The sequence below is a fragment of the Hordeum vulgare genome, chromosome 4H, assembly GCF_904849725.1.
Source record: "Hordeum vulgare subsp. vulgare chromosome 4H, MorexV3_pseudomolecules_assembly, whole genome shotgun sequence".
Taxonomy (NCBI): Eukaryota; Viridiplantae; Streptophyta; class Magnoliopsida; order Poales; family Poaceae; genus Hordeum; species Hordeum vulgare.
Genome location: NC_058521.1, coordinates 378602703 through 378629418, shown reverse-complemented (window position 1 = coordinate 378629418; position 26716 = coordinate 378602703).

The following is a 26716-nucleotide window of genomic DNA, read 5'->3' as shown; positions in this document are numbered from 1 at the left end:
TACGAAGCCACCGGGAACACCGGGGACCTAGCCTGATTCACCGGGTTGTCTTTCCACTGGGGCTGGTGGTGCCGCCCACGAGTCTAGGACATCGTCAAGCTCGATCTACATGGCGCAGCTTAAGTCCTGGAAGCCAAACGCCAGGCCACTTGGATCCCCTCCTCCCGGTGAGCTCATTCTTGACACTGATAAAGTCTTGTTGATGTGATGTTGTCCATAATCCCTTTTATTTTCTGTCAGAATTTCATTCATCTTGCTATATGTAAATTTCAGTGTATGTGATGTCCCAATTTCAGTATTTTGTTGTACAAAATTCAGTGTTGGTGTTGTCCAATATTCACTGTATAGGCTCTCTAAGTTTCATTTTATACATTGTCTAAATTTCTGTGTACTTCCTCTGCTATTTGACTGCCATTTATCAAATGTTTTGCCGCCTTTTATTAAAGTGCACAAGAGTTGGATATAACCCTCAGTTCTTTTTTTCCTCGGCCCGCACGAGCTGGCCTTATTGTTTCAAGGATGAACTTGCCGATATAATAATCAATGGGAACAAAATGTATCAAGTGTGTATTATTTTCACTAAAACACTACTACATATGGTTTGGAATTTACACCTTTTATGTGATCTTCTTTAGATTACTCCGCTAAAGAAAAGTGTAGCTCGGACAGCGGAAGATAGGCCTCATTTTAGAGTTTGCACGGGGCCTTGAATTTTGTCGGCCCGGCCCTGTGTCTATACTATATACACTATATGTCTATATACTATATGTCTATACTATTCTCTTATTTTCTTCTATACTATATACTATATACACTATATGTCTATACTATTCTCTTATTTTCTTCTATACTATATACTATATACACTATATGTCTATACTATATACACTATATGTCCTCCTCTTCTTCTACACACTATATGTCTATACTATATACTATCTACTAGTTTAAAAGAAAAAACAGGAAATAAAGAAAAAAAGAAAAAAAAACTTACCTGCAGTGGGAGGAGGGCAGTGGGAGGAGGGGAGGGCGAGATCCGGCCCTGGGCGGCGGGGAGGAGGGGCGTGGGGAGGACGTACGCGGGGAGGAGGGGAGGGCGAGCTCCGGCCGTGGGGGTGGCGCCCCTTTGCGGGGAGGAGGGGAGCGGGGAGCTCAGGTCGTGGGCGGCGGGGAGGAGGGCCACAGGGAGGAGGGATGCGGGGAGGAGGGGACCGGGGAGCTCCGGTCATGGGCGGCGGCGGTGGGCCGGAGCAGTGAAGGGGGTGGTGGCGGCGGCGCTGTAGTGGGCAGGGGCGCGCGCCAGAGAGGCAGGAGATCGAGGGGAGCGGGGGTGCAGCATGCCGTTAGGGGAGCGGGGGTGGGGGCTGGGTGCCGTTAGGGGGAGCCCCCCTTTGCCGTCTGGAGAAGCTGGGAGGCGGACGGCAAAGGGGTGGGTGGGGTGGGGCGGGCTTCGGCCATTAGGGTGGCGCCCCTTTGCCGTCTGGGTTCTCTTTGCCGTCCGCCTCTGGGGCCTTTGCCATGCCTCAGCAGACGACAAAGAGGTGGCCGACAGCAAATAAAACCTTTGCCATCGACAACCTCTTTGTCGTCTGCTTTGTGTTAGCTGACGGCAAAGAGGATCTTTGCCATGCGTCAGCAGACGGCAAAGGCATGACAGATGGCAAATTTCTCAATTCCAGTAGTGTTAATCACATCATCGCTTTGATCTATCCAATGTAATAACTATGTATGGTGTATTTGTTGGGATCCGATGAATTGTGGGTTTATGTTCAGATTGTTCATGAAAAGTATTTGAGTCACCTCTGATTATTATGATTCTTAATTGCATGATCATCATAGCTTCTAATGCTCTGCGATCTATTGAGATAGTTTGGCCAACTAGATTAATATTTCTTTAGTGGGAGTGGTGCGTTGTAGTAGGTTCAACCTGGCGAATTTCTATATCCGAGTGACAGAAGGGGACAAGATGCGTCTTTGTGTTGCTGCTACTAAGGATAAAACGATGGGGTTTATTCATATTAATTGAGATTACTTTGTCTACATCCTGTCATTTGTTCTCCAAGCATTACTCTATTTTACTTAATACATAGAGAGGCGAGCATAGAAGCGCTCTTGAAGTGGATTAATAGTAATAGGTGCACGCAGGAGTCGACATATTTGCTTATGGAGGTGATGCCTACATACACATGATCATTACCCTGAAAATCGCATAATTATTCAATGTTCTATCAATTGCCCAACAGTAATTTGTTTACCCACCATATGCCTTTGTCATGAGAGATGCCATTATGGAACACTACGGACCCCGGGTCTATTCACTTATATATTTACAAATGCTACTACTACCTTGCTGCCATTATTTGTGTTTTATTTGATTTTGCAATTTACAATTATCAACAATTATCTACACACCTCATTTGCTTGCAAATAACAAGGTCAAGGGGGATTGACAACCCTCTTGCCCGCGTTCGGTGCAAGTTATTTGTTTCTTTGTGTGCAGTCACTAAAGACGGTTGAGGATTGTTATTCCTATTGGTTTGATAAACCTTGGTTTCATAACTGAGGGAAATAGTTACCCGCATTATTCTGCGATAACTCGTTCCTCTTCACGAAAAACCCAACGCAGATCACAATCATCAACTGGTGTTGGGGACTTTGCAGCAGTTGCCGAGGAAGTTGCAGCCACACTTGGAGGTGGTTGAGGAATCCACTATCAGGTATTTCAGCTTGAAGACATTGTCTTCACAACATATTTATTCATGAGAGCTAGCTTTGGAGTTGTTGCACTGGCAGATGGTTCATCAGTAGATAAGGTGGCAGCAGCGGCAGTAGTTGCAAGGTTGAATGGCCTCACTGCTCCTACACATATCTTTTGTAGCATGGCCTGACGCTTGGCCCACTCCAGCGGAAATTCTTCACCACTTATGATGTTGTTGGGATCGACGACTTGGCCTTCAGCAGTGGAGGTCTTATGAATGGAGGGTTTACAACGAATTTCTTCATGTATTTAGGAGTAACATATTTGTACTCCCTCCATTCGTTCATCCATCTCCTCTCAATCTTTTGGATGTGTGTTTTGCGCTTCTCCTTGGTGTCCTTTCCATAGATTTCCTCTTCCGGAGTGCAACATTCATCATAGATATCCCCAGGGATATAAAATGTAGTGTTGGTCTCTGCCTTCTTTCCTCCTTTCTGAGGCATTTTTCCTTCCACCATTTTCTTCACCTAAGGAATTTTATCTTTTGATGATTGTGAGGAAGTGTGCAAATTTTCTTTAAGGAACGCTGCAAATGAGTAAAGTTGATGAGAACCTAGAGATTCATCAGCACACATTTTGTATGTGTCAACGAAGTATAGGTGCGGAGAATTTGAAGAGGTCATATGTGTTCTCAGAAATTTTTCAAAAGAATATCAAGTTGAGGAATTTAACTATTGGTGTCTTGAAATTTTTTGCTAACTGTTCTTGCAGAGTTGTGAATATTCAAAACTTCACACAAATTGAGGAATCTTTGAAGAAATTCTTGACATAGTAAAATAGTTCAAGGGAAATGACGTTTCTATAGGTGTTTACTTGATTAATTGTGGTGTAATAAACACGTTTTGAAGAACTTGTGAAATCATAAAGATAAAATAGGGCAGTAAAATTAGCTTCTATTTACCCTTCTCGAATAACATGACAAATAAGGAGAGGTAAAGGAAGAAATCTGTCAGTTTAGATCTACTGCACCCTAACTCGGTGGCAGAAGACATCTACGTCGGTGGCGAAGTGAAGATTTCCGCGATCGACATGAGTACACCATCGAGGAGGTTGAGGCAGCTAAGATCGTCCTCTTCGGCGCCTTCTTCTTCTTCTCCTCACTACTCTAGGGAGCCTACGCCGAGAAGGGTTTGCCTGAGTAAACCGATCACGGATGAATAGCATGAGGATGGACTAAGTTACTTACTCGTCCTGGTGGCCCACTTCCTCAAGGGCGGGCGACGCGTATTCACCACCTTCATGAGCCGCCCCGCCGCCACCAAATGGGCGCTCGACGTGGTCCCCGGCGAGCTTTCCCTGGCCTCCCTCCTCCCTGGGGGCCTGAGGGGGCCCCTGGAGAGGTACGTCCGTCAAGAGGGGAGGCATCGTACCATCGTCAGGGGCTCCTGCCGCCGGCGCGTCGGCCATCATGGGGCCCGACCCTGCTCCTTCCCATGAGGCCACATGCCTAGGGGAATCGCCTAGCCATACTCGTCCGCAGCAACATCGTCCCCCAAGGTTGCGCAAGAACTAATGGAGGTTGGGTGGTGGAATACGACCGGCGTCCTCCTCCCCCTCCGTCGCCTCTGAATGCGGGTTTCTACCGACATTTCCCGAGGACGACACAGTAATTGGGGAGCCCTTGGGAGGCCCGACAAGCAACCATTCTTTGAAGACGGACATTTTTGCGATCATTCCCTTCACGTCGTCACATGCGTAAAACGGCGGCGTGGCCTGCGGAAGGTCCTCGGGGCTGGGGCCTAGCAGAGCCACCAAGGCTCCGTCCAGCTCGTCGTGCGTCACGCCACACACGTGCGGGCGCATCGGGTCCCTCCCATCGGTGAACTCCCACAAGGGGCGCGAGTGTGCTTGAAGCGGAGCGATGCAATGCCCCAGGAACTCCTTAATGCGGGCCTTCACGAGGGAGATGATTTGCTCCAAGACAGGTCCCACCCTCTGGTCAGTGAGCTTCTTCTGGCTCCACCTAGAGGTTTGCTCAGGTGGACCCAAGGGAGTCACCAGGAGAGATCTCTCCTGGCACGCGTCCATGCAGACCCAATGGTGCCGGTAGCCTTCCACCTTCTTCCCCGACTTTAGGTGGGTGCCCGCGCCTGCGACATCGACAAAGGAGACGCACACGGAGCGCTGGCCCTGGGCGGTAAACCGCAAGCTGAAGAAGTGGCAAAAAGCGCCACCGAGGGCCTCATGCCCATGAAGGCTTTGAAGTAAAAGGAGAAGATGGACAAGAGGAGGACGGAGTTGGGATGAAGGTGTAGGGCTCAGATCTGGTAATGGGAAAGGATGGCATAGAATAAATCGAAGAACGGCAGGACCAACCTCACGTAAATGTTGTGGAAGAAGAAGTGGTAGGCAGTATTCATCAGGCTGCTCCGCGCTACTGAGCTCGGTGAGATAGTAGTCGCTCCTCCTCGTTTATGTCACCGGCCACCAGCGGGAGCACCCGGCTCAAGTCCTTCTCCTTAGAGATGCGGGAGGGCATGAGAGCAAGCCCAGTAGTGGCAGGGCTCACGACAGAAGCGGCGGCCTTCATTTTCTTGCCGTCAGGCGCCATCCATGGACCGGAGCCGCAAGAGGGACGAGAAGGAGACTTGCTCGGAGATTGGATCTGGTGCGTTCTTGCATGGAGGAAGAAGATGCAGAAAAGGTGGGTACGGCATGAAGGTGAGTAATGATGGAACCACCCCGCGTAAGTACTTTATGTCAGCCGGGGTGGATGCCAAAGCGTTATGAAAAGGCGGGCTACCCCGCGCCCCTGTCGCGCGCCATGCGCTCGGCTTGGCCCACATGCGGTGAGAGCCCGCACAATCTCGCCCTCTGATTGCCGGATCGTGAACGTCGTGGGCTCGGGGGCTACTATTGGGGCTTTGGGACTTGGGGTAGCCAGGCCCGCCTGCCTGCAGCCTAGGGCCCGGTGCGCACTCTAGGCCCGGGGTGTTCCCCGCCATGGCCTAGGAGTCCGAACCTCGCGAGGGACCCTCCTAATGAGGTTCTCATCATTGAAGGTTGTTGGGGACCTGTGGAGTTCTTCTCGAGGCCATTCCCCGCGAGGCCCGCGTCAAGAATCCGCCTCTGGCTCCTTCTGGTGGTGAGAACTGACTAAACTTATGTCGGTGTTCCAAGGGATAACGCGAGTCAAGGTTAACAATGGCCTCTTGACGCTCTTTTGGAAAGATGACTAGAACAATGCCGTATATCCAGAAAAGTTTCCCCAGACCTTCTCCTTCGCTAGAGCTGAAGATGTTTTGGTTCAGAACTTCTTGGGGACAAGCTCGCTTCAGGAAGCCTTCTTACTGCCACTGTCGGAACCAGCGCATGAAGAACTCAAGGTGATGCAACAGGAAATTAGAGATGTGCGGCTAAACCCTAGAGGAGATGACTGGGTGTGTACCTGGGGAGCTGACACCTTTGCAACGGCAGCATATCGACGATTCTATTTCAGAGGAGCTACGGTGCATGCAGCGTTTAACTGGCTATGGAAAACAAAATGTGTCCCAAAGATCAAGGTGTTCGGATGGTTCTTGCTGATGGATAGGCTCAACACGAGGAATATGCTCAAATGAAGGCATTACAACATAGGGTCTACTCTTGACTGCATGCTATGTGATCGGCACGTGGAGGAAACCCTTGAACTTCTCTTCTTCGAATGCAGATTTAGCCAACGTTGTTGGGATATGCTAAACATCAAATGGTCAGAGCAACGGCATAGGCTAGCGATGCTGCAACATCAGAGGACAGAACACCCCAGGAAGATGTTCATGGAGATTTTCCTAGTGGCGGCCTGGAGTCTATGGAAGGAAAGAAATAACAAGTGCTTTGAGCAAATAACTCCATCCCTGGGGGCCTGGCGACGTAGATTTGTATTAGACTTCTCCAATCTTAGACACTGTGTGCCTGCTAGCAAGGTGCAAACCATAGATAACATTGTTGCAACCCTAGCTGACACCACATAATATGTAACTCCACCCTGCCCACCTCACCCCCCCTCACCCCACTCCACTCCTCCCATCATGTACATGTGTAACTATTGGCATTATATAGAAATGCAGTAGGATTTTATCCTACTGTCTTACACTAAAAAAAATCCACCTCTGGACGATCCTCCCCTCAGGGGCAGTCTTACCAAGGGCGGCGTGCGAGGGTCGCATGGTCCAACCTCCTCATGTGGGTGATGTGAGCCATGCTGCACAACACTAGGGCCGGTGCCAGCAGGCACGAACAGAGAAGCTTTCCCCTTTGGCGTTAAGGGAGCCGAGCCAGCCCGCGGGTTCCCAAAGCAACCCCCAAAGGTTTCTCGATCGGTGCAAGAGGTCCAACTCTAGGGGCTTGGCAGGACGGCCGTCACCCCCGATCCCTCCAGCGTGTCATGGATAAGGACTTTTGCAGGCGAAGACCACCGTTGTCACGGCAGGCCATAGTCCTGTCCCCTTTCAAAATGGCCATTGTGGCAAGCCTTCCCGCCAAGTGTATTTTCGGGGGAAGAGGACCAAGGTCAGTATAAAAGAGAGACCTGACCTCTACAGGGGCATCCATTGTCTACACTATGGAAAGAACCCACCTTAGTACTCGTCTTCCACCTCAAGCAATCCAAACAAGCAGGAGTAGGTTTTACACTTCAAGGTGGCCCGAACCTGGGTAAACTGCTCACGTGTTCTTGTTTTCTTTCCTTGGCTCGAGCCGTCAGAGAGTCGTAGTGAAGTTGAGAGGTAGAAGAGGGGAGAGCGAGCGCACCCTAGAGTTCGAACCTTTCTGGGTATGTGGAGCCCCGATTCCGAAAGTAGTCATGATAGTGTTCGACTGATGCTTGGATCTGGTCAACTTTCCAGGCTGACAAGCCCCACAAAAATGGTACTTGAGGAATTTGATTCCCTCGATCAAATGGCATGCTTCTTCTTCACGAGAGTGTGCAGGTTCCTCTTGCTAGCACGACCAAGTGATCGATGTGATAGACAACCCTCTTACGATTTTGCATGTAGACACATGGCTGGTTGTAGACCTGTAGAGAAATCAACAATATACAGATCTCCTATCCTAAAGCCTTTAAAGACTATGGATTACTCAGATTCCATGATGACTACACAATGATATTTTCCAATGATGACAATCATATCAAGATCACAAAGTATTGAGACTGACATGAGGTTCAATCCAAGGGATTCGACAAACATGATTTTGTGCACGTGTTGGTCCTTAGAGATTACACCCTTACCTAGACCCAATACCTTGCTTTTTTCCTTTTCCTGTGTAGGTGATATGCTTTAGATGTGATGGAGTTAATGGAATGTCCATCAATAGATTCTTGTCACCAGTCATGTGATTAGTACATCAATTGTCGAGTACCCACTCAGTGGCTTTAGAGGTATCATCCTGCAGATGAATTGGTACAACTTACCATCTCATATGCTTCAAAGTGAAGAATATGATATCAAATTCATTAGACTTGAATTTCATCAAATAGTGTAGAGCTAAGATAACATGAGGATGTGTGAAATGATTGTTTCATTTCATCATCATCAGCGTGCATCCTTTCAAGCATTTCCTCGGGTCTCCAGCAAATTCTGCAGGCATTTAAGTTCGTGTGGAGACCTGACTTGCATAAATGGTTAGTCCAATTTCTTCACCACCCACATCTGAAGGGGTGGCAAAGAGTTCATCATTCTGCGAGCACCATATGAAAATTTAGGAACTTAAGCTAATGCACTTCGTTTCACGGCAGGGGGTTAGTGTACTCGAATGCATATGTAGAGATTCTTTTTGACAATTCATGAACATAATGATTTGAATAATAATGCGCATATTCATGACCCTTGTAATTTCCCTGCATAACCAAAGTATTAGTACAAGCATGAGGAGAATTTTGACCATACGAGGAATTCGATCCTAGTGAAGACCTTGGTCGACTTGAGGAATTTGCTCTGGGATTCCTGTTCTTCATTGGTTGTGTCATGAGGACATTCACCTAAAGATTTTCCAAGCAGCTTTTGGGAACACAGATCTTCATCAAGGTGGTCCATTCCTGCAGTTAATTCCAACATATCTAGCAAATACTTGACCATTCTAATTTTCGAACAGTCTATAGTTGGAGTCAAGTGACTCATCATAGGAATATCAAGATTCACATGTAAAGCGAGATAATGTAGATGGGTCTACAGGAGGTCCTTTTGCAGCAACCCATGAGGTTTTGGGATGCTGCTCAAGTTTCCAGTATGATCCATTAAAATTCAATTTCCTATCAAATGCAATACCGTATTTCTTAGGGTTTATGTTGACAATTTGCTTTTGAGAACATCGCAAAGGGTTTGATGCCCATTGAGACTTTTGTATACGCCTTTCACATACAATTCCTTTAACCCTGCATTTTTTTGAGTGACATTTGCGGGTTCCTCAAGTGAGGAATATGTGACCACATATATAGTTGAAGAATTTCTAGCAATACAAGCATTTGAACTTTCAGGTGAAGAATTAGCAGATTCACGATCGATGCATTTCAAACATGGTGGAATCATTTCTTCCTGAGCAAAACTGATCTGTTGAGCAAGCAAAGAATTATTTCCCCTTTGAAGATCATCATGAGACATTCTTAGTTTCTCAAGATCTTGCTTTCTTTGAAGAAATTCTTAACAAAGTTTCTCATGATCATCTAAGAGTATTTCCTGACGACTTTTGAAGGCTTTCAAACTTAGAGTGAAGACATTGAAAGTCATGTGTTAGAGTTTGTGTCTGATCCATTTCCTCGCTCAACGAGTCATCGCTTTTGTCTAGCAGTTTCTGAAGCTTTTCAGTAGCATTCTGTTGCTTAGTGGCAATATTAGCAAGTTTGTAGTACCTAGGTTTTTTATACGCATTATGTTCACCATTTGAATCGGATGAGGAAGCATGATTGAGTACCTTGGCACCTTTTATACTCATTATGTTCATCACTTGAATTAGGGGCAGAGTCGTCATCACAATCATCAATGTCGTTGATGAAATCATTTTCTTCAAGATTGAAGATTGACTTGGCTTGCCACACTAGACTCTAACTCCTCCTCAGATCCTTCCTCTTCTTCACATTCTTTTGATTCTTCCGTAGAATCAATTACCTGGCCAATAAAAGCCCGATCCTTTCTGTAACTTCTCTTGTTGAGAGATGATGACTTTAATATGAAGACTTTGAGGATTTCTTATTTTTCTTCGAGACATCAAAATTTTCATCTTTGTACTTCTTCTTCTTTAATATGTAATGGTCGGACTTCTTGCATTCGTGACAAGTTTTTTCTGTAGTCCTCAGATGGACATTCTGATTTCTTCATATCTCTTCTTGAAGATTTTCCAAACTAACCTCGTCTCGAGAACTTCTGGAATTTCCTCACAGGCATTGCAAGTTACTGACCAAGTTCTTCAGGGTCACCACAACTGCAATCAGATTCTTCTTCTTCGGATGAGGAAACTGCCTTTCCCTTTAGTGCACGAGATCTTCCATAGCTTGGCCCATATAGATCTCTTTCCTCAGATTGTTCGAATTCGTGAGTATTGAGTCTCTAAAGAATATCAGCAGGATCTGGTGACTTGTAGTCTCCATGCTCTTCAATCATCAAAGCAAGTGTATCGAAACAGGAATCGAGAGATCTTAGCAATTTCTTCACCACCTCATGATCAGTGATGCCACTCGCACCAAGAGCTTGGAGGTCATTTGAAATATGAGTGAGGCGATCGAAAGTTTGCTGAACATTTTAGTTGTCGAGCCTTTTGAAGTGATTGAAGAGATTGCAAAGAATATCAACTCGAGACTCACATTGAGTTGATATACCTTCGTTGGCTTTGTACAACCTGTCCCAGATGAGCTTTATAGATCCCAAAGCACTCACTCTGCCATACTGAACTTTGCTTAGATGGCCACATATGATATTCTTCGCTTGAGAGTCGAGTTGCTTGAATCTCTTCACATCAGCGGCGGTGATGGTTGGGGTGATGGAGGGAACACCATTTTCCACAACAAACCAAATACCATTGTCAATTTCTTCAAGATGCATGCACATCTTGTTCTCCAAGTAGGGGTATCCCGTCCCTTCAAATCTAGGACAACCCGGAGATACCTTGATCATACATGTAGTTGACATAACTAAAACTCCACATGGTTAAACCAAAATCGCACAGAACAAGGGAGTACCTTGGTGTGATACCAATTGAAAGTGTGTTATATCGACTAGAGGGGGTGAATTGGCAATTTTTACAAATTCTTCACTAAGGAATTACTCATAGAGGAAATTGCTAAGAGATGAAACACTAGCATCGGAATAAGTATTCAAGTGCATGCGAAACATATCACAAGCATATTCATCATGATGAAATGAAACATACACATAGCACAGGTAGCGTATAACCAAGAGAAGTAGGTGAAGAACAAGACTATTGAAGAATTCGGAAGTCTTCATTCAAAGGCTACAAACAGTAATGATCAAATTAATCGACAAGTACTTGAGCAAATAGATCAATTTAGGAAATAGAACCAGGAGCTGAATGAAGATACTGATTTGATGACCCAGTTCCAACTATTGTGATAGTCTCACGTCTAGTTTGGAGTGGCTTGGTATTTAAACCAAAGGTCACACAATCCTAGGACACACAATCCTTACCGTATTCTCCTTGAGCTAAAGTCACACACACCTCGCCCAACACTCGTGGTAAGTCTTCAGGGTAGACTTCAAAACCCTCACAAACTCGGCCACCCGGCAATCCACAATTTACTTTCGGATGCTATAGACCATTGAGGCCTAACTGTCTGGAAGATACACAATATTCAAAGCTAACAAGCATTGGTTCCACACAGGAACAATCTCTTCAGTGATGCTCAAACACTTTGTGTTTTAGTTTTGGTTTGGGTGTTTGGGTTTTTACTGGGTGATGATTTTCTCTCAAAGTCCTTGGAGAATGGGATGCTCTCAAATGACAAGTGCCAATCTCTCTCTCGGAGCAGCCAACTAGCTAGTGGTTGTAGGGGACAGATATTTATAGCCAGGGAGCAATCCCCACATGGTATGATATAAATGAACCCTAATGATACGACTGTTATGTGGATAAGGTTTGGGGACATCTGGTTTAAAGCACATAAACGCTCGGACTTTTCGGACTATGAAAATACTCAGATCTATCATGTTCCTTACTTGTCGGAAGTTCGCACTAGTGAAATCCTAACTCCTCAGCCAGAACAATTTCCTCAAAGACGAGAAGAACTTCATCTCTATTACTCAAGAAATTGACTAAGCTACAAGAGATTTCCAAAAGCTTCACTCGAAGGATTTGTTATGTGTAGGATTTGAGATGAGTATCACTTGTAAATTTTTTCCTTAGTATTATCTCGACCCCCTTTCACAATATAGTGTTCCTATGACTCAATAACAAGAAAATGAAACTACAAAAACAAAAGTCTTCAGGCTTCAAAGTCCTCGCATCAATATCTTCAAGAACACACCAATTTCCTCACTTCCAAAATCTTCAGAAAAGTAACAAAGTCTTCAGTTGAAGGCATTCATTTTTAGGGGTCGACTTTCTTTGAATATATCAAGCTCCTCAGCGACTTATAGAGCATGTGTACACTCACACACATATTAGTCCCTTAACCTATAAGTCTTCAATACACTAAAATCACTAAGGGGAACTACATGCACTTACGATGGACCCCCAAGGTTTCAACCCAAAACAGAGGAAGGAGAGGGGAATAGAGAGCAGACAAAGAGAGAAGGGGTAGGTGGTGCGCTCTCACTCGCCTACCCTTCTCACAGATGGTCGTCGGTGATGGAGCAGCAAGAGAATCTGTGAACTCTCAGGATAGCCAACATGGAGCCCAAGAGCAGGCTCTCGGCCAACGGCGATGGGGCATCGGAAAACGGCAAGCATTAGGCATCGTGGTCTATGTTCGGAGCGCAATGCCGCCTTCCACTCGTCGTCACACATGCTCACAATGGGTCGCTCACGCGCCAGTCTCCGCACAAGCTCTCGACCGCGACATCCTCCTTGCTATTGCAAGAAATATTCTACAACATCATCAATGTTGCAAAACTTTTAATCCGTCGATACCTTTTGTTTGAAAAAAAATCTACAACAATGCCTTTGTTGCAAAAAAATCCACAACATAACCTCTATTGTAAATTATTTCTTCAACACAATCTATGTTGCACAAGAACTCTATAACGTAACCTGTGTGAAAAATGTTGCTGCAACAAAGCCGTTGTTGCGGGAATCTGGAACACAATCTCTATTATAAATGTTTCTACAACAAAACCGTTATTGTGGGATTAATAAATGAGGACGCGGCGGGATATCGATTAGACGCCACCCGCGCATAGATCCAACAACCATCGAGGTGGTGGACTAAACCCTACTTGGTGCCCGCCAAGCCACTTTTTATTATTATTTGCAATTGCCGCACACCCCTCCTAGGCACAATGTAGTGAATAAGGAGCCTATTTAACGTTGTACATTCTATGTTTTAGGAACTTTGTACACTAGGCAGTTTTGAGAAGCTTTGAGTCGGTTATTTTTTTCTTATATTGCTTTCAGGTGTTTTTTATTTAACTTTTTGGCTTTGCTTTTTATTTATCTTTTTTAAATAGGAGTGGTACGCGTCCACTAGTAGATGTCTACTAAACATCCGTCACCAAGATAACCGTCGGATCTCCTTGGATGCAGCCGTATGCAGTCGTCCGATCTAACTTCTCGCACGTGACTCGTTCATCTCCTCTGACACATTAATTTCTGAAACAACCATCCAGTTCCAGAAACAATAGATTTGTTTCGGCCCCGTCAAAGCTGCACCCCGCGCAGCGTCACTGACAACCCACCGCAAAATCAGCCTGCCGCCAGTGTGCAGGAGCTAAACTGAAGTTTCTGCAACACTATGGTGCACCATATCGTACGTCAGATGGTTTGATCTGGTGCAGATCAAGCTAACCGAGGCACCTGCTTCGAGAATAGGCGTGACCATCATTCTGAGCTCCTAGCGCCGCCGGGGGGGGGGGGTGGGTGGGGTTCCACCACGTGTTGGAGTTTCCTCATGGTTCAGAAACCCATAGGTGGTTTTTCCTGAAACTACTTCGAGCAGATCATATCGGGAAGCATGGTTAGTTTCTGAAACATGATCTTTGTTTCACTCTGAAAAAATCATGAAAACTTGTGTAGAAAGCATATATATCTCTCACACATGACTAAACACATCCGCCCTATGTTCTCCTTGATGTATCAGTTCTACTTGATGTAACTCTACAACCCTAGTATTTCTGAATCATCAAACTGTTTAGCTTGATGTCTCTCTACAACCCACGTGTGTCTGAATCATGACACTGTTCTGCTTCATGTATCTCTGAATCACTAGTGTTTCTGAATTCCATGCAAATTGTAAGCTAGATTTTTTTTGAGAAACTGTGTTTATTACCTATCTTGTTGATTAAATGGAGATATGAAATGACAAGATAAACTGTGCAGTTTCTGTTGATTTCATATCTTGCTGATTCCATGGAGAGATGTAGTGACTATTATACGACAACTCTGTTGCAGGAACATGGAACTGAAGGGGATGGAAGCTATATCCAATGCAATTTTTTGTTGGCGGTGGTGAAGATTCAGATGGCTTGTTGTTGGTTGAAGAAGCAGTCCAAGATGATTGAAATGATGGAGATGTTTCACCCCAACCATTGGTGCCCTGTGTTGGGATGGTGTTTGACATATTCAAAGTTGCTCGAAAGTTCTACAACGACCAAGCCTTTAAGTTGGAGTTCAGGTCACATATATATACTTCAAAATTCACTCAGAAGAGTGGTGAGAAGAAAGAGGAGGCAAAACTGATAAAGAGCGTCTTTGAGTGTGTGCATGCTAGAAACCCATTAAAATGGAAACAAGAATCACATTAGAGAGCATTGGAATGGGAAACAACAACTCCAGTAGGCAGCCTATTGAAGGGATGGATGTTATAAAAAACATCAAAAACAGGATGCTCCCTCATGGTCGTAAGGCACGTGTGATTGTTGGGATAAGGGAGGACAGATGGACAGTGATTTGCTTTGTTGCAGAGCATACACATCCATTGTTGGAAAAACCATAGTGTGTTAGGTACTACCACTTGCAATGCATCATACCTGCCGAGGATTACCAACCCTTGTTGATGCTGCATGATGTGAACCTCTCAAATTCAGATTGCATGGGCGTCCTTGGTAGGATCCATGGAGGTGACACTAGGGTACTCTGGTATGTGAAGATAGATGTTACAAATGAACGTGCAAAGCTCCGGAAAGGGTTAACATTCCGATACATGGATATGATAGTGAGGTACTTTGAGGTGAGGAAGGCTGAGAATCCAGAGTCTTTCTATGCGAAGCAACAACATCGTGCAACAAACCGAGTGACTGCCTTATTTTAGTTTGATGGGAGAACAAGCGCATTGTACCCAAAATACAAAGATTGTGTATTATTCGATAAAACCTTCGCACCAACAGATACAACATGCCATTTTATTGTATAGTTTGTGTAAACAACCACCTACACACAATTGCACACGGATGTGCCCTGTTGCTGGATGAGATTATTGCAACATTTAAGTGGGTGTTTCAGGATTGGATGCTTGCGATGGACAACGAGCATCCTACCAACATCTTAACTGACTAGGACTAAGTTGTGCAGTCCAAACACTTCCATAGGTGTTGCAAGTTTCATGTGCTTAGCAATGTGCATTCCAAGTTGGGAAGGATGTTGAGCAGAGACGAGGCATTTGCAGATGTGTTCTACACTTGCATCAACCAACCCAAAACTGTTGAGGAATTTGAGGAAACATGGCAGAACATGTTGAATTGTTTTGAAGTGGCTCAGAACAAACATCTCAAGATTATGTGGCGAACAAGACACACGTGGGCTCCAGCATATTTCAAGAATAAATTCTTCTCGTTCACGAGCACAACACGCACGCCTGAGGGGCTCAACTCATATTTCAAGACCCTGATTCGACCCACTGATTCCGTTTGGAGGTTTGTGTAGCAATATGAAATGCATGAAGAAAATATGCTTGATCGTGATGACAATGATGGATTCACCGGTGAAACAACACTCTGCCAATATACTCTCGGTACACATAATTTTGAGCTTTAACAAAAAATCAAAAAAAATGTTGTTGTTGGGCCTAGTCTATGTGTGGTTTTGTTTTTCACCTATTTCTTGTGATATTGCTGGTCCAACATTAAGCTTCAAGCTGTTTCTTACTACACTCGTAGCGTGTTTGGTATGTTTCTGAAATAGGTGATGCTACCTCTTGATCTTGCGTTGGTTTTCCCTTGAAGAGGAAAGGGTGAAGCAGCGAAGTAGATAAGTATTTCCCTCAGTTTATTGAGAACCAAGGTATCAATCCAGTAAGAGGAACAAGCGAGACTCCAATAGCAGTACCTACACAAATAATCAAACACTTGCACCCAACGCTACAAAGGGTTCTCAATCCTTTCAGAGTTATTTGCAAGGATGAGATCTGATAGATATAGATATCAAATATTGATAGATCTGAAAGAAAAACTAAAGTAAATAAATTGTAGCAAAGTATTTTTGGTATGTTTCGTTTATAGATCTGAAAATATAATATGGAAAATAGACCCGTGGGCCATAGATTTAACTAGAGGCTTCTCTCATAAAGGAAAATAATACGGTGGGTGAACAAATTACTGTCGAGCAATTGATAGAAAATCAAATAATTATGAAGATACCCAAGGCAATGATTATGCATATAGGCATGACGTCCATATCAAGTAGACCGAAACGATTCTACATTTTCTATTATTACTCCACACATCGACCGACTCCTGCCTGGATCTAGAGTATTAAGTCCATGAAGAACAGAGTAACACATTATGTAAGATGACATGATGTAGAGGGATAAACTCAAGCAATATGATGAAAACCCCTTGTTTTACCCTTGATGGCAACAATACAATACGTGGCTCGCTACCCCTACTGTCACTTGGTGAGAACACCGCAAGATTGAACCCAAACCTAAGCACTTCTCCCATTGCAAGAATTATCAATCTAGTTGGCCAAACCAAACAAATAATTTGAAGAGAATTGCAAAGATATGAAATCATGCATATAAGAATTCATAAGTTTATCAAATAATATTCATGGATAATCGGAACATAAACTCACAATTCGTCGGATCTCGGCAAACACACCGCAAAAGAGTATTACATCGGATAGATCTCCATGAAGATCATGATGAACATGGTATTGAAGATCAAAGAGAGAGAAGAAGACATCTAGCTACTAGCTATGGACCCGTAGGTCTGTGGTCAACTACTCACACATCATCGGAGGGGCAATGGAGTCGATGTAGATGCCCTCCGTTACCAATTCCCTCTCCAACAGATTACGGGAAAAGGCTCCCCGATTGGATCTCTCAAGAACAGAGGCTCCTGGCGGCGCAAAACTATTTTTGTGGCTCTCTTTAGCAATATTGGATTATTCGGGAATTTATAGGCCAAGAATTAGGGTTAGGAGACCTGCAGGGGGCCCACAAGCCAGGGGGCGCGACCACCCCCACGACGGGCCCTGCAGGCTTGTGGCCTCCCGGCAACTGCTTTGCCCCCTACTCCAAGTGTGTTGCTTGTCTTCTGGTCCAAGAAAAACATTTCCGGAGATTTTATTCCGTTTGCACTCCGTTTAATATTCCTTATCTGCAATATTCAAAAACATGGAAAAAACAGAAACTGGCACTAGACTCTAGATTAATAGGTTAGTAACAAAAATAATATAACAGCATATAAATGCATATAAAACATCCAAAATATATAATATAATTTCATGGAACAATAAAAGATTATAGACACGTTGGAGACGTATCAGGTGACTGCATCTACCGGCTTCATTATCAACAAAGACAGTGATTACGAAGGACAAGGCCTCTTGTTTGAGCTAAAAGCAAGCTCCTATGAGAACCCAAAGCTGTATTATGTGCGTGTGTTTGTATGTAGCTGCCACTACTTTGAGATGAATGGTCTCATTTGTGCACACATAATAAGGGCAATGGTTCATCTCAATGTCCAAGTAATTCTGCAGCAATACTTGTTGGAGAAGTGGTCTCAAGCAACCACAACAAGCATGGGCAGGACTGGCCGGTTGCTAGAATTCGGACACCCCTCCATGAACACCCTCACATACAACTCTTTGTGTCGAAGGTGGAGATAGCTTGCTTCTAATGCATGCTGTAATGATGACGTCCTGAGAATATTAGATGCTGCAATAAAAGTTCTTGAGCCTGCCATAGCAGCGGCGAAGAGTGGAGCACTGCCTGATCAACAAGCAACGCAACAGAGTGAACACCCAACACAACGCCCCGCAGAAACAGTAACAATGAATGATGACATGTAACAATAACAAGGCTCAGATATGCTACAATACCTAGCTTGTGTCCCTAAGAAAGGTCGAGCAACTAACAAATATAAGAGAAAGAAGACGCTATTAGAGTAGCGAGATTACGAACAAAAGAAGAAGGTGAAACAACCAGAGAAGAAAGCAATGACAACATGAAATAAAAAAGCTCCAAAAAGGACTATTCACTGCAAGCACTACAATGAACAAGGACACAACATTCAAACATGTGCCCCCCTAAAAGCTGCAATGGAAGCGGCGGCAGCACCCCCAGAGTGCCAACTTTACTCTGGGTTGGACATGCAGTACAAGATTGTCAATATTTGAGAGCCGTGATGGAAAATGATCCAAAAATTTCCCAAGTGACCCAGTTGAAGCTATAGAAAAGTAATGACAGAAACAGGGGAAGATTCTCCAGTAGACACGAGCACTACGTGTCCACCGGTAGATGTCTACTAAACATCCATCACCAAGATAACCATCGGATCTCCGCGCAAGTACCCGTCGACAACCTTTCGATCCAAATCCTCACGTGCAACTCGGTTGTATGACCCAACACATTAATTCCTGAAACAACCACCCAGTTGCGGAAAGAACCGACTTGTTTCAGCCTCGACAGAGTTGCGCCTAGCATAGCACTGCCGCCAACCCACTACAATATCAGCCCGCCGTTGGCGTGCCTGAGATAAATTGAAGTTTCTACAACACTATGGCGCACCATATCGCATGTCAGATGGTTGGATCTAATGGATATCGAGCTAACCGAGGGGTCATGCTTCGAGAACAGGCGCGACCATTGTTCTCAGCTCTGAGCGCCGCCTGTGGGTTCCTCCACGTGTTGGAGTTTCCTAAAACTAATTTGAGCAGACCACATTAGGAAGCGTCAGTTAGTTTCTGAAACATGATCTTTGTTTCACTTTAAAAAGTCATGAAAACATGTGTAGAAAGCACATGAATCAACACAGCCGCCCTATGTTCTGATTGATGTCTTTACGACCCCAGTATTTCTGAATCATCGAACTGTTCTTTTTGATGTATGTGTACAACCCGAGTGTTTCCTAATCATGACACAATTCTTATTTATGTATCTCTGAAACACTATTGTTTCTGAATCATGACACTGTTCTGCTTGTTGTATCTGTGAAACACTAGTGTTTCTGAATTCCTTTCAAATTCTAATCCAGTTTTTTTTCAGAAATAGTGTTCATTACTTGTCTTGTTGATTAAATGGGGAAATAAAATGACAAGATCAATCATAAACCACAAGTATATGGGGTCGTGACAGTCTTCACGGGTAGTATTTCGCCCTAATTTATTGGTTTGAGACAAGAGAAGACAAAGAATATTTGTAGGCCTTGACAATTGAATTGTCACTTCAATTGCACCTAGAATATCACTCCACAACAAAGTATTTAGTAGCACGGCAAATAATAGTAGTGGCGATAACAGTGATAGCAACAATTTTTGTAACACCAGTAACAATAGCAATTGAGTAGCAGGTGTGCGAGTAATAGCAAAAGTAACTTAGCAAGATTCAGTATTTGTAAAGCGCAGTCACATGGATCATTGATGAAAGGATATGTATGACATCAATCATATAACAATTACACAATAGAGCGACACAGAACTAGCTCGAATTCATCAATATAACGTAGGCATGTATTTTGTATGTAGTCATACGTGCTTGCGATAAGAAATTGCATGACATCTTTTGTCCTACCCTCCCATTGCAGCGGGGTCCTATTGGAAACTTAGGGATACGAAGGCCTGCTTTTAATAGACAACCGGAACAAAGCACTAACACATAAAGAATACATGAACTCCTCAAATACGACAATCACAGAAAGAATCCAAATTATTGTCACCTTGGGGTATGCGGGTGAAGACACATATTAGGTAACTACAAGTTGCAAGATAGGATCCAAATCACTCTTATATTCATGAAAATATAATAGGTTCAAGTCTGAACTCATGGCACTCGGGCCCTAGTGACAAGCATTAAGCATAGCAAGGTCACTAACATCAATCTCAGAACATAATGGATACTAGGGATCAAGCCCTATCAAAATTAACTCGATTACATGATCAATCTCATCCAAATCTCATCACCATCGAGCAGGCCTACTCATGAATTACTCACACCCGATACTGAGCATCATCGAGTTGCTAATTGGGAACGGTTGATGACTACGACGGTGACGAACCCCCCTCTCCGGAGCTCCAAACGGACTCCAAAACAGCCCTCCAAGGAAGAAAACGAGGTGGTGGCGGCCCCGTCTCGTCAAATGCGATGAAATCTTCTCTCTGATTTTTCTCTCCGATGATGTGAATTTATAGGAGTGGAATTAGGATCGGGAGAGCCATGTGGGCCTCACAAGGCATCACGGTGCTCCTAGGAGTGTGGGTGCACCGTGTTGCCTTGTGGGCCACGGGCAGGCCCCCTCAAGTGGTTCTTCACTCCAAATCCATATTTATTCCATAAATAATTCACAAACAGTTTCGTCCAATTCCAAGAACTTTTATTTGGTACAAAAGTAACAGCAAGTTAGTTCTGCTGAAAACAGCGACAGTCCGGGTTTGTTTCATTCAAATCATGGATATTATAGTCCAAAACTAGAGCAAAAGTGTTTTGAAAAGTAGATACATTGGAGACGTATCAACTCCCTGATGCTTAACTCATTGCTTGTCCTCAAGCAATTCAGTTGATAAACTCAAAGTGATAAAGAAAACTTTTATAAAGTCTTTTGTTGTTGTTGATGTATATATGCTTGGCTAGTGTTAAAGTTTTTAGCATAAATCGTAAGTAACCACATCCATGATAACAATTAAGCATCATATTCAATTATGGCAATTCATAACAACCTAGCGAGCAATAATAATAAGATATCTCACATACCAACAATTTTTCAAATAAATTAAGATATAATACGGTGACATGGTACGCTGCTAGCCCTTTCCGAGACTGCAAAACATAAATGCAGAGCACCTGTGAGGTTCAAGAAGCGACTAAACATTATAATTCAGGGTATTGTCATTCCAGTTCAAGATCACATCCAACATTAACTAGGATCAATGCATAAGAATGACAATAGTACTCTCCGGACTGGTGCTTTCTAATAATAAGATGATGACTCAACATAAAAGTAAATAGATAGGCCCTTCGCAGAAATAAGCATTTGATTTACACAAGTGCGAGAGATCAAGTTTTAAAACAGGATACAAAGTATACTTTTTGAGTGGTGTTTTTATTGTCAACGTTATGACAAAGGTTCAATATCTTCTATGCTAAACTCGTTATGGGTGGTTTCCAAACAAAATTGTAAAGTTTACTCCTATCTAACATTCATTCACAACCATGGCTAGCCGAATTCACGTGTGCCCTCCAACATATCATATTTCCCAAGGATTTTTGTCTTCACTAAATTTAGATTATGCAGGACTCGGCATCTTTTACCAACCCCTCTTGTGCAATGATGGCGTATAAACGCCCGTCTTGAGAATAAATACTTAGCATGGAAGATACCGATTGCTCGGTCGCTCCATGAGTATGAGTAAATTTTTTGGATTTACATAAGTATGAGTAAAATTCGAATCTTTGCAAACTGTTCTATTTTTGACAGATTCTATTTTCTTTGCGTTATGTGCTTGTTTTTATGATTCTATTATTTATATCAGTGGGTATAAGCCATGGTAAAGTTAGAATACAATAGGTATAACACAAGAACAAAACTTGAATATGTTTTCAACAGTACCTAAAGTAAAGTCTGGTTTTCTTATACTAACGGATCTCACAAATGTTTGTTGAGTTTTGTGTGATTGAAGTTTTCATATTTTGAGTGAGATCACGATGGATGAAGGAGTGAGGAGTGATAAAAGCCTAATCTTGGGGATGCCCCATGGCACCCCAAGGCAATATCTAAGGATTACCAAGCAACTAAGCTTGGTGATGCCCAGGAAGGCATCCCCTCTTTTTTGTAACAACCATTAGTAATTTGACTTGGAGCTATATTTTTATTTGTCACATATCATGAGTCTTGCTTGGAGCGTCTTGTATCATTTGTGTCTTTGCTTTCTTTGATGGTTAGTTTGTTATAATAAACTTTGCTGGACACACCCATTTGAGAGAGGCAAATTATGTTGTGATTTTTTAGAATCTTTCTTTATGCTTCACTTAAAAAAATTGAGCCATGGAATTGCTCAAGTTCTTCACTTATATCTTTTTGAGCATGGTGGTGTTGTTATTTTGAAGAAAATTTCTCTTATGCTTGACTTAGATTATGTTGAGAGTAGTAGAAATTTTGAAGAAATCCTCTCTTGCTTCACTTACATTATTTTGAGAGTTGAAAATTTTAAAGAAACTTGTGTTGTCATTCTTCACTTACATTTGTTTAAGATCTTGTTATTTGCAAAGGCAATTTGCTTTAAATGAAATTAGTCCCAAAATGATGAATGTCCAGGAAAAATATAATAAAAAAATTCATGAAAATCATTGGATATTAAACTTGATTCTTTGCAATAGTTTTGAAATATGAAGATAGTGATATGTGAGTTTTGTTTATGAGTAATTAAGCTTTATTAAGAACATTAGTGTTAAGGTTTGTGAAATGCATGCACATGAAATCAATAATTATGCTATGAAATCACATCCTACTTGTGTTGTATTATTCACTATTAGTTATGTTTAATGTTCACTTATGATAATTTTCAATCCTTGGTTGGGTACTTCTCAATCCCATTACTTCACCACTTGTATCATTGTCATCATCCTCATTGGAGATATAATTTTCTTGAGCCACCAACACCTTTTGGGGCATCTTCTTGGAGAAGTTGTTCTTGTTGGGGAAGGGCTTGGCCTTGTCTTTGCGAATAAGCTTGCCATCATTGTCTTCCCTCTTCTCATATGGACACTCTGCCACAAAGTGACTCAAGTTGCCATAGTAGTAGCAAGTCCTCACGCGTTGCTTGTATTTCGACCCACTTGAGTTGTTCTTGGAGAAATTGGGATTTCAGTTTCTCTTTTTGCCAGAAAATTGCCTTGATGCAAGAGCCATGTGCTCGTGATAAGCATACTTGGTGCCTCCGGGGCACATTTCCTCTTCTTCTTCTCCATCTTCCTCCACAACTGCGTTGGCCTTCAAAGCAAGGTTGGGGGAGTATTTTCTTGACCGTTGGACACGAGCTAGAGCATTGTCAACTGTCTTGTTCAATATGTTCCTCGAAATGAACTCATCCAACACATCGCTTGAGGACATGGAGTGAAAGTCTGGCCTTTGATGGATGACAGAGGACATATACTTGTTGAAAGTCATAATAGCCTTGAGAAACTTACGGTTGATCCAATTATCATCCACATCTTTGCTTCCATGATCTTGAAGAGCAACAACAAACGATGCCACTCTTCGGTAGAGCTCACGAGGGTCCTCATCCTCAATCATAACAAATTCATCGACCTCAACAAGTATCACTTCATAGTTAGACTGTTGAATACTTGAGCTTCCCTTGTACATGGAAATGAGGTGATCCCAACAATATTTGGCACGAGTGAAGGGGCAAAAATGAGCAAGATCTTCAATGGGAACTACTGCTTTAAGGATGAACAAGGTGGAGTGATTGAGCTGATTGTCGACCTCTTGTCTTGGAGTGAGGTTTCTTGGATCATTTGGGTAGTATCCTTGCTCAATGATTCTACAAAGTTGTGTTGAGCTATGATTCAAATGAACCTTGATATGAAAAACCCACTTAGCAAAATCATTCTTGACAACCTTAGGAGGAGGACCGAGGTTACTAATATCCGGCGGGTGAACCAGTCCTCCATAGACCACGGGAGGAGGAACTGAGGCAAAGGTATTTTCCCCACTCTCTCCTTGAGGCACTTTATTTCTATCACTACTAGCATTTTCTATTTCGGAGTTGGTCCCCGATTCCTCAAGGAAACGCAACGGATCGGTAGACAGTTTGTATCCATCAAGGAAATCTTTGAGCATGTATTTGAGCTTTATACACACTTAGGACCTAAAGGTGGACATGGCCTCATTTAGATCCTCTCGAGTGACCGAGTTCGCAACTATTGCCTGGGGCAACTCCACAACCTGATCCTCGTCACGAGCATACTCTTTGGGTGGTGGAACCCTTAATAAAGAGACGAGGCTCTGATACCAGTTGAAAGGACCGATATGGATGACTAGAGCGGGGGGGCATAGGCAACTAACAAATTTTAAGCTTTTATTTAACAAATTAAGTTTAGCAACAAATAGGTTGTCTAGATATGAAACTAAGTGAGCAACCTATATGATGCTAGCAACAATAATAACAAGTAAGTAACTAATACAAGTAAAGGTAAGAAGTAACCACAAGTGTAATTGATGAATACAAGGATGTGTTTCCGAAGTTCCCCTTTGAGGGGAAGCATCTCTGTTAGAGCGATGTGGAGGAACAATGCTCCCCAATATGCCACTAATGCCATCATATTCTCCTCACACCCTCACACAATGCGAGGTGTCGTGTTTCTACTAGTGGTTCCCTTGAAGGCGGTGACTGAACCTTTACAAACAAGCTAGGGGCAATCTCCACAAGTGAACTGAGGCTCCCAACTAAACCACAAAGATTCACCATAATGGAATATTGCTTCGAGGTGACCTCAACCATCTTGGGTGCTCAAACACCCAAGAGTAACAAGACCCACGAGGGATTAGTGGGAGAATCAAATTTCTCTTGGTGGAAGTGTATATCAAGGCCCTCTCAAGCAAAACCTAGAGTATCAACAAGTTTTCTTGGTAGGGAGAGAGATCGGGTGAAAATGGAGCTTGGAGCAACAATGGAGATTAGGGTTGGGAAAGGTGGTCTTCTTGGGGAAGAAGAACCCCCTTATATAGTGGGAGAATGAATCCAACCATTACCCACTTACTCAGCCTGCATCAGAGTGGTACTACCGCTCTAGGGAGCGGTACTACGATATTAAGAGGTAGTGCCGCTCTAGAGAGGAGCGGTACTACCGCTCGGGTAGAGGGCAGTGACCAGAGAGGGAGGCAGTGGCTGGTCGTACGGACAGAGAGGTACTACCGCTCATAAGAGGAAGTACCGCCTCCTATATCCGCTTAGGATATGCTGCGGATCTAACCCAGAAGTACCAAGGTATTCTTGCATGGTAGTAACAAGAGGTACTACTCCTCTCTGGGAGGTACTACCGCCCTGCACTACCGCTCCAGAAACCGCTCAGTCCGACCAGAAAAGTGTCGAGACACAAGGGCAGCGATACTAGCGAGTGGAACTAGCTAGACTACTTCCGCCGTGGAGCGGTACTACCGCCGCCAGGGTAGTACTACCGTTGATAAGAGGTAGTACCGCTCAATAGAGCGGTACTACCACTTGGATATTTCTAGGCAGGATAGGGCAAGGTAGGATGCTCCATTGAGGCGGGAAAGAGGGTACAAAGTAATGTGTATGTGATGATTCCACCCAAACCTTTCTGAAGATGACCTCCTCTTAACAGTACGTCTTCCTATGACTCAATTCCACCGACAACGAAACGTAATAGAGAAAACCGTCTTCATATAAATACACCGAGGGGCATGAATCGTCTTGTGCCAAATGATGAAATACGTGAAAGGCTTAGTGCACACGAGTAGTTCGCAAACAGGTTGTCATCAATCAAAAAAACAACTAGGGTAGAAATATGCCCTTACAATCTCCCCCTTTTTGGTGGATTGATGACAACATGAGATTTGCATAGAGGATATATGTAAGATAGAATGCAAACCACACTTTCTACAATATATAGACAGGCTCCCCCTAGATGTGTGCACTATTTAAGTATGCTTTTCGAATCCAAAGTGCACACACTAGGATCAACCCCCCTATATTTTATAGACAGATACTACTTGCAATAGGGGAAACTGAAAGTAATATAGATGCAAGAAGTGATGTGAGCATTAATAACAAGGCCCAAGGTAAGCATCTCACAACCTTAAGACATGCGATAAAATTCAGCACCATTCACAAAATTTCAGTAGCATAAATTTATGCGAGCCTGTGCATAAATTTTTGCAAGACAATGCATAAATTCAGTAGCATACCTAATTTTGGTAGCATAAATTTCAGTAACATTCCTAAATTTTAGTAGAATACAGAAACAATAAAAAGCTACCAAAATCTAGAAAACTATGAAATACATTTTCGTAGTTCAGTACCTACCTAAATTTCAGTAGCATCTGATTTCAGTATGAAAGGATTGATATGGTTGACTAGAGGAGGGGTGAATGGCCAACTAACAATTTTTAAGCTTTTATTTAACAAATTAAGTTTTAGCAACAAATAGGTGTCTAGATATGAAACTAAGTGAGCAACCTATATGATGCTAGCAACAATAATAACAAGTAAGTAACTAATAGAAGTAAAGGTAAGAAGTAACCCCAAGTGGAACCAATGAAGATGAGAATGTGTTTCCGAAGTTCCTTCCTTTTGAGGGGAAGTATATCTCTATTGGAGTGGTGTCGAGGCACAATGCTCCCCAAGATGCCGCTAAGGCCACCGTATTGTCCTCACGCCATCAAACAATCAGAGGTGTCGTGATTCCACTACTGGTGCCCTTGA